The following is a 10,043-nucleotide window of genomic DNA, read 5'->3' as shown; positions in this document are numbered from 1 at the left end:
TCATCTACTCATTGAAAAAATATGATCACATCACAGAAGCATACCATGACTCATACTGGCTCCCAATACAAGTACACTTCAAATTCTACTGCCTACTATACAAAGCTATTAATGCAGAAAGCCCAACCTACTAACCCATTCCACCTCAACCAGGCACAGGAGAACCCACTCACTATTCACATACCCACCAACCAAAAATATCAAAAGAGGAAAACTATATGACAACCTATTGGCCAAAGCAGCTAAACTAGACAGACAAATCACCAATCTGCTATCTACGACCAGACTACAAAACCTTCAAAAAAGAAACTAAAACCCTACTCTTCAAAAAACACATAAAACCTGTTTAACATGACCAGTTCCTTCCCTAACTCCACCTACCACACACTCCACCCATATCTAATCTAAAATGTTTCTTATTACCCAACATGTGGCTCCTTAAGTTCTCGACAGTTCTTATGTAATGCTTACGACAATTCTTATGTAATGTTACAATTTTTGTAACCTCCTTGTGTAATCCGCCTTGAGCCGCAATATAATGGCGGAATAGAAATCACTAATGTAATGTAATCTTTCGGAAGGATTTACAAATAAGAAAGAGATCATAGCTGCTATTCAAGATGTACAATTGTCAAGAAACACCGTCGTGCAGCAAATAGAGAAGATATGTGGAGACACAACTGAACAATTGTTCGAGGATGTTTCAAATTGTGTTGCTTTCTCACTCCAACTAGATGAATCTACAGACATAAGAGACATAGCCCAGTTACTAGACTTTATCTGGATGGTTTTTGAAGACTTCAGTGTTAAAGAAAAACTACTTAGAATGATTTATTTAAAAGGGAGAACTACCGGTCAGGAAATATTCAGTTCTTTCCATTCTTTTATGACAAAGTGTAATCTTCCATTGCATAGACTTGTTTACATCACTACTGATGGAGCAAGAGCAATGACAGGTGAGGTTAAGGGTTTCATAGCCCTCTGTAGACAGCATGACGACTTCCCAGATTTCTTTTCTTACCACTGCATCATTCACCAGCAAGTTTTGGCAAGCAAGAGACTCAATATAAAGACTGTCATAGGCATCACTTTCAAAATTGTAAATTCAGTTCATGGAAAATCACCTCAAAGATGGCTTTTCAATCTTACTCTTGATGAAGGGGCAGCGGAAATCATTTTGCACACAGATATAAGGTAAGGCACACAGAGGTAAGGCAAAGATTTTGTGATTTGCTGAATGAAATAAGTTTTTTTGAAGGAGAGGGGAGATGACCAAGCAGAGTTGGAAGATGAGGAGTGGTTATGTGATCTGGCGAACTAAGTGATATGAACCTTGAAGTATAAGGTAAAAATAAATGCACTGGCGAGATGATGAGTACAGTTTTATCCTACAAGAGCAAATTTGAGCTAATGATGACTGACCTTGCAAACAACACTTTTGATCATTTTCCTAATATGCAGGACCATCTGGGACACTATCCAAATTTTGTTTTTCAGAATGAGAAGTATGTAACAGAAATTTGTTCTGTTATCCAGGAATTCGAAAATAGATTGTGACTTCCAAAAACTTGGAACAGTTGTAGAGTACTTGTCATACCCATTCAAAGTAGATGTGAACATTAAAGAAACTGCAGCTGCTATCAGTAAAAATTACTCGAACAAGCTATCTCTTGAAAATGAAATATTAACCCTTAAAAATGACATTTTTCTCAAGACCCGTGCTGAGCAAGAATCGTTTTGGAAGCTAGTGCCTAGAGACAAATTTCCCAACTTGAGAAGATGCAGTGAAGCTGTACACTCCTCTTTCAGTTCAACCTATTTGTGTGAATCTGCGTTTTCCCATCTGAAAATGACGAAGATTACACAACGTTCCAACATGACAGATGAACATCTCCAGGATTCCCTGAGACTGGCCCTCACACAATATTCACCCAACTTCAAAAAGCTGGTGGATGAAATGCAGGCTCAGACATCTCACTAATGAGTAAGAGTGAAATATTAAAGATTGTGCAAGATCAGCCTGGATCAATACTCGACCAAAATTTAACACAAATTACTAAAGAAAGTTATTAAGACAGTTAAAGAAAGTTATTACTCAATAAAACTAAGAAAAAATGTTCTTTCCATTTCCCCTCAAAGTTCTTACAGGATCTTTGTCTCTGTTTTGTTTTTGCTTAATTTGCTTAACAGCTGATCACATCCAAGTAAATGACAGAAGGTTCATTAAAAATGTGTGTGTGGGGGGAAAGAGTCCTCCAACTTTATTGGGTTCAAATTTAATTTGAAACTAATGTGAAACTTAATTTTCATGGTGGTAGATCGCCGGCACTTTTGGCTGGAAAAAGTAGATCACGACTTGTTCGAAGTTGGACATGTCTGATATAGAGTATCTACTAAAAAAAAAAAATATACCTCCGACAGTAATCCTTCAAAGTATGTGCTTCTCCTCCACAGATGGATGCTGGTGCAACATCTTATGGTAGGCACGCACAAAGGAAGCTGCAACCACCTCTATCAGACCCGGAGAGTCTCAAATTGTCATTTGAAGACAAGTCCACCCAGGAGATGTTATTTGCCGTGTTGGTGAAATAAAGATGATTGTTTTCTGTTCCTGAGACACTCAGCGCTTTGTTTACCATCTCGGAAGTGTGGCAGTGAGGTGTCGATTTCCAACAGGTACCTGAGGAAGCAATCAGATGATGTCATCAGGGTCCATTTTTTTCAAGTGAAAAAGACACCATGGTGCAGCGTGCGGCCGCAGAGCATGGCCAAAGGGGCACATTAGGCCCATTGGAGCCACAAGAGGCTATGACGAACTAGGTGAGATTGATTAATTTTTTATTCTATATGTGATTATGGGGGAAAGAAAGGTTAAGTCTAAAATTTCAACCCCAGTACCAGTCGGCCTCATGGATTGGCATTTATTGCCAACTAATGTGATTTCTGTACAAACTGGTAATGCTGACTCTTCATCAGGGGCATTTCTTAGCCCCTTGGATAGAACTCCTCCTCCCCCTCCAATATTATCTAGTGGTTTGGGTTCCGAGCAGGAGCCTAATAACTCTCCTTTAGTTTTTAATGAGATGCCCCAAATTATATCTTCCCAGGAGGCTTTAGTTGAACGAGGGACTAAGGAGAGCCCACAAGATATTTTCCTTAAAGATTTAAGGTTAATACTAGAGTTGAAGGGTTGTTAAAGTCAATGGCAAGTCAAAATGTAAACTTTTCCCAAGAAGTGGTTCAGAAATTGGAAAATGTGGACTCAAATATAAAAGTATTGGATGAATGTTTGACTGTGACTGAATCACAAGTTTTCGCTTTACAGATGGGTTTACCTTCTACTGTTAAGGATTCTCATTGTGCATTCTAAACTTTAAATGATAGAAAACCAGCCACGTGTAAGGAATCTGTGTTTTATTAATTTCCCAATAACACATTTACTTTGTTACCCTCCATTCATAAATATCTACCTACTCTACACCACTTTTTACCACTTGAGAACTGACAAATGACCTTACTGTTTACAACTCTAGAAATGACAAATGATCTACTCTTCACAACTCTAGAAATTACAAATGTTCTTCCATTAATAAATCTTTTGTAATCCGCCTTGAACCGCAAGTTAATGGCGGAATAGAAATCTCTAATGTAATGTAATTATATAAAGGAATAACACAGAAAGATCAGATGTTTACAAATCATTCAGAACACTACAATAAAAATTATTGAAAATGCCAAAAAATATGATCATGTCACGCCACTCTTAATAAAAGCACATTGGCTCTCCATACCACATAGAATAACCTATAAATTGCGCTTTTAACCAGATTTCCTTAACATTTAACCCCATCCAGAATACTCAGATCCCAGTCACATAATCTACTTACCAATCCATCACTTTGAATTACATTACATTAGAGATTTCTATTCCGCCATTACTTTGCGGTTCAAGGCGGATTACAAAAGAATTATAAACGGTGGGTTACAATGGAAGATCGTTAGATCAGGTACGTTAGATAGATCGTGAGCCCACCGGGACAGATAGTAAAAAAGCTTGAGTACCAGACTGTAAAACCTCTTAGATAACCTTGATAGGCGGTATATAAAATCTGAATAAAACTTGAAACTTGATCATTTGTCATTTCTAGAGAGGTAAAGAGTAAGTCAGGTAGTTTCAGTGTGGCGGTAAGAGGGAGGGGGGAAGGACAGTATATGTGATGTTAGGACTGTTTCAGGAATTTCTTGAAGAGTATAGTTTTTATTTCTTTTCTGAACATCTTGTAGTCTGGGATAGTTGTCAGTAGATTGGAGATCTGGTTATCTAGTTTTGCTGCTTGAGTGGCTAGGAGGCCATCTTATAGTCTTTTACGTTTTACTTTTTTGATCGGGGGGGGGGTGAATGGGGTGTGTGTTTTTCTATGTCTGATTGAGGCGGTTTGGATGAGGCGGTTGTTCAGGTAAGCTGGGCTGTCTCCATTTAAAGTTTTAAATAATATACAGTAGACCACTCCATACTGCTACAGATACTTGACGCCATTGGGATCTCAGGCAAGGTCTACAATTGGTTCCAAGGATTCCTCAAATCAAGAACCTACAGGGTAAAGTCCAATAATATCAAATCAGAACCATGGTCCAACCCATGCGGAGTTCCACAACGATCACCTCTATCACCTACGCTCTTCAACCTCTTTATTTCCTCCCTTGGAGCCACTTTAAATAACTTAAATGTTACATCCTTCAGCTAAGCAGACGACATCACCATACTCCTCCCCTTCGACCCATCAGAGCCCACCACTATAGCAAAACTGGAAATAACCCTAGATGCAGTGGAAAAATGGATGGTAGACCACAAACTGAAACTAAACTCAGATAAAACAAAATTCCTTCTGCTCGAAAAGGCCAAAACTCCCACCATTACAGAACTGAAAATTAAAAACACCAAATACCCAATACAGCCCGAACTCAAACTCCTAGGAGTAATGATAGACAGATGCTGCACAATGCAATCCCAAATCAATAAAACATCCCAGAAAGCTTTTTTAATTATGAGAAATCTACGTAAAATAAGAAAATTCTTCGACCCAGCAAATTCAGGCTAATTGTCCAATCCCTAGTCTTAGGTCTACTAGACTATTGCAATTCCCTCTATCTACTTTGTCCTGCCAACATGATAAAACAACTTCAGACTATACAAAACACTGCCCTCAGACTGATCTACTCCCTGAGAAAATATGATCATATTACAACTGCCTTCCTAGACTCTCACTGGTTACCTATGCAAGCACGAATTCAATTCAAATTCTACTGTCTATTATTCAAAGCATTAAATGGTTCCGCCCCCCCTATCTAAACAACCACCTAAACCAGATCCTCACCTCAAGACAAAGAAGAACTCCGAACCCTTTTGCCTTCCCTCCACTCAAGGGCACTCAGTGCAAAAAGATGTTTGATAACCTTCTGGCGACGCAAGCAGCAAAACTTAACCACTTCACCTCCAACCTGTTGACGGCAACGGGCGACTTCAAAACTTTTCGAAAAGAAATCAAAACCCTACTTTTCAAAAAATTTATCCAGATATCTTAACCCAACCCTTCCCCCTCCTCCTAGATAAATTCTCCCCCAAAACCTCCACTTAAATAATCTCTTCCTCCCCAAAACACCAACCAAGTATTCAGTTCCCTGAAAAATAACTTAACCTTATTTGTACTCTAACTGTAATCTATTTGTTATATCACACAGTAACGTACAGTCAATTTAATATCCAATTTGCAAGTTCTTCCGGAATTAATCAAGGTACCTCTCCTCCCTTGTAACAAAAAAAAACCAAACAAACCCCAAAACTGTTGTAACTTCACTGGAAATGTCCAGTTAGGTCTTTTGTAATCCGCCTTGAACTACAAGGTATAGGCGGAATAGAAGTCCCTAATGTAATGTAGAATTTAAATAATATTCTTTCTTGGACTGGTAGCCAGTGTGAGTTGATGTATGCTTCTGTAATATGGTCATGTTTCCTTAATGAGTAGATGAGTCTCAGAGCTGTATTTTGGATTGTTTGTAGTTGTTTAGTCATAGTAGCAGGGCAGGGGAGATAGAGGATGTTGCAGTAATCTAGTAGACCTAGGATTAGGGATTGTACTATAAGCTGGAATTGTGTTCTTTCGAAGAATTTCCAGACTTGTTTTAGGTTTCTCATAATTGCGAAGGATTTCTGTATTGTATTTATTTGTGGTTGCATGGTGCAGCATCTGTCTATAGTCATTCCTAGTAGTTTTATGGGGGCTTGGATGGGATAGTTGATTGAGTTGATTTCTATATTGGTTATGGTTGGGACTTTGTCATTTTCGAGGAGGATGAATTTTGTTTTGGCTGGGTTGTCTGAATTCTGAGTATCAAACGTACAGTGAACTTTGCAGTTATCGCACCTATTTGGAATTCATTACCTATCAAACTACGCAACAAAAACTTTCTTGATAACTTTAAGGGAAAACTGAAAACATTCCACTCTAAGGATGCCTTTAATATTGAAATCTTTTCTGCCTCAGCATTCTGACTCCTCCTTGTTCTGATTTTCAGATGAGATTACCCCTCCCTCTCGTATTTTCCCTTTCTTGGATTACTTTACTTTTTTAAGATGAATTTCTTACCTTCAACCCTCTTGTCCCATGAGTCTTGTTAGTCTCATGTTTGTTACCCTCCTTTTTAGTGATTTACCTGTTTAAATTATTTTATAATGTAAAACCGCCTAGAATAGGGGTAGGCAATTCCAATCCTCGAGAGCCGGAGCCAGGATAGGTTTTCAGGATATCCACAATGAGTATGTATGAGATGAATTTGCATGCACTGCCTCGAGATGCAAATCTATCTCATGCATATTTATTTTTGATATCCTGAAAACCTGACCTGGCTCCGGCTCTCGAGGACCGGAATTGCCTACCCCTGGCCTAGAAGTATGATAGGCGGTATATCACAGATGCTCACAGATGGCATTTTCCCGAATGACCTCAGCGAAATCATCATCACCCCAATCTTAAAAGACCCAAAAAGACCAACAGACCTCTCATCCAACTACAGACCAATAGCCTCAATACCTCTATATATCAAACTAACAGAAGGATTAGTAGCCAAATTCCTCACCAACTATCTCGAGGACCATAACTTACTCCATCCCACGCAATCTGGCTTCAGAACTAACTTCAGCACAGAGACACTACTAGGCTCCCTTATCGACACAGCAAGACAACACCTCAGCATTGGAAAAAAAATGCTGCTCATACAGTTGGACCTGACGGCGGCATTTGACCTGGTAGACTATAACATCCTACTGCAAATCTTGGACTCAATAGGCATCTCAGATAAAGTATACTCATGGTTTGAAGGTTTCTTAAAATCCAAAACATACAAAGTAAAATTAGACAAAGAAAAATCCAAACCTTAGTCCAACCCCTGCGGCGTTCCACAAGGGTCTCCACTGTCCCCTACTCTCTTCAACCTATATATGGCCTCTCTTGGCATTTACCTGAACAAACAAGGCCTATCCTCTTATAGCTATGCTGATGACATCACCATCCTCATTCCTTTCAACCAACCAATGCTCTTAATGTCAGACACACTATACAGAACTCTAGCTACAGTTACGACTTGGATGGAAGACCACAAACTGAAACTCAACCCAGACAAAACTAAATTCATCCTCCTAGAAAATAACAAAATCCCAACCATAACCAACTTAGAAATCAACTCTATCAACTACCCTTTGCAAACCACCCTAAAACTTCTAGGTATGACTATTGACAGAGGCTGCACCATGCAACCACAAATTAACAAAACAATACAGAAATCTTTCACAGTTATGAGAAACCTTAGACAAGTCTGAAAATTCTTCGAAAAAACACAATTTCAGCTCCTAGTACAATCTCTAATCCTAAGTATCCTAGACTATTGCAACATCCTCTACCTCCCCTGCCCTGCAATAATGATTAAACAACTACAGACAATTCAGAATACAGCTCTGAGACTCGTCTATTCATTGAAAAAACATGATTACATTACTGAGGCATTCATCAATTCTCAATGGCTTCCAATCCAGGAAAGAATACAATTTAAATTCTACTGTATACTATTTAAAACTATAAATGGAGACAGCCCAACCTACCTAAACGACCGCCTCATCCAAACCACCTCTTCCAGGCATAGAAAAACACACACCCCATTCACTTACCCCCCAATCAAAGAAGTAAAACGGAAAAAACTATACAACGGACTACTGGCCACTCAGGAAGCGAAGATAGACAACCAAATCTCCAACCTATTGACAACAACCCCAGACTACAAGATGTTCAGAAAGGAAATAAAAACTATACTCTTCAAGAAATCCCTTAATAAAGCTTAATACCATGATAAAGCTTAACCCCCTTCTTACCATCCCCTCCCTAACCCCAGATCCTACTTTTCTCTCTCTTGGAAACCTTCTCTGATCTAACGTTGTAACCCTTCTTCCATAACTCTTTTTGTAATCCGCTTTGAACCGAAAGGTAATGGGCAGAATAGAAATTGAAGCCCACAATATCTTACATCCATCCCAATCCGGATTCAGAACCAACTACAGTACAGAAACTCTCCTGGTATCTCTACTAGACATAGCTCGAAGTCACCTCAGCCAAGGAAACAGACTGCTAATCATCCAATTTGATCTCTCAGCTGCATTCGATCTAGTGGACCACTCCATACTTCTCCAAAAACTAGACGCAATAGGAATTTCAGGTAAAGTTCATAACTGGTTCCAAGGCTTCCTTAAAACTAGAACATACAGAGTCAAATCTAAAGACATTCTATCTGAACCATGGTCCAATCCATGTGGAGTACCACAAGGCTCTCCCCTCTCTCCCACACTTTTCAACCTATTCATATCCTCCCTAGGCACCACCCTAGACACCCAAAATATTACTTCTTTCAGCTACGCAGACGACATAACCATCCTCCTTCCATTCGACATACACAACCCAATCTCCACAGAACGCCTGAAAACTACATTAGAAACAGTGGATAAATGGATGACAGATCACAAGTTGAAGCTGAACTCTGACAAAACCAAATTCTTATTACTAGAGAAGGACAAAATACCATCCCTAACAGAACTGGAAGTAAACTCAATCAAGTACCCTATACAGAATACATTTAGACAGATGCTGCACAATGCAAACACAAATCCTAAAGGTCACCCAAAAAGCATTCTTCACAATGTGAAATTTAAGAAAAATCAGGAAATTCTTTAACAAAGACCAATTCAGGATCATTGTCCAATCCCTTGTGCTAAGTATTGTCGACTATTGCAACAGCCTCTACTTACCTTGCCTGACCAACACAATAAAAAAACTACAGACCATCCAGAACACAGCCCTCAGACTCATATACTCACTCAGCAAATACGACCACATTACCAATGCATACCTAGAATCTCACTGGCTACCAATAAAAGCAAGAACACAATTCAAACTCTACTGTCTCATTTTCAAAGTAACCCATGGCACGGCACCCAGTTACCTAAATAACCGTTTTCATCACTACCACCCACCAAGAAGAAGGAGAACACAGAACCTTTTCACCTATCCACCACTCAACGGTACTTGTCGTAAGAAACTCTACGACAACCTCCTGGGGACACAGGCAGCTAAAATAGACTCTGACATCTCAAAATTACTGACCAAAACAACAGACATAAAAGAGTTCCGCAAAGAAATACAAACACTACTGTTCAAAAAATATCTCCCATCACTCTAACCACCACCCAATGAGTTCCCAACCAACGACTTCGGAAACACCCATCTATACTATCTCTTTGTCTGTGACCTAAAATGTACTGTAACTCTTCTACATTACACCCGATTTAAACGATCGAGTTGCCATGTATTACCTCTGCAAAATGCATTATCTACTGTTATATGTAATAACTTCTGTGATAAGTATTATCTTCTGTGAACTTGAAGTATCATAACTCTTTACTGTTACTGTAATATACTCCTATCCTGAAATGTAATTCTACTGGA

The sequence above is a fragment of the Geotrypetes seraphini genome, chromosome 1, assembly GCF_902459505.1.
Source record: "Geotrypetes seraphini chromosome 1, aGeoSer1.1, whole genome shotgun sequence".
NCBI classification, from domain to species: domain Eukaryota; kingdom Metazoa; phylum Chordata; class Amphibia; order Gymnophiona; family Dermophiidae; genus Geotrypetes; species Geotrypetes seraphini.
Note: the sequence above shows the minus strand (reverse complement) of the source record.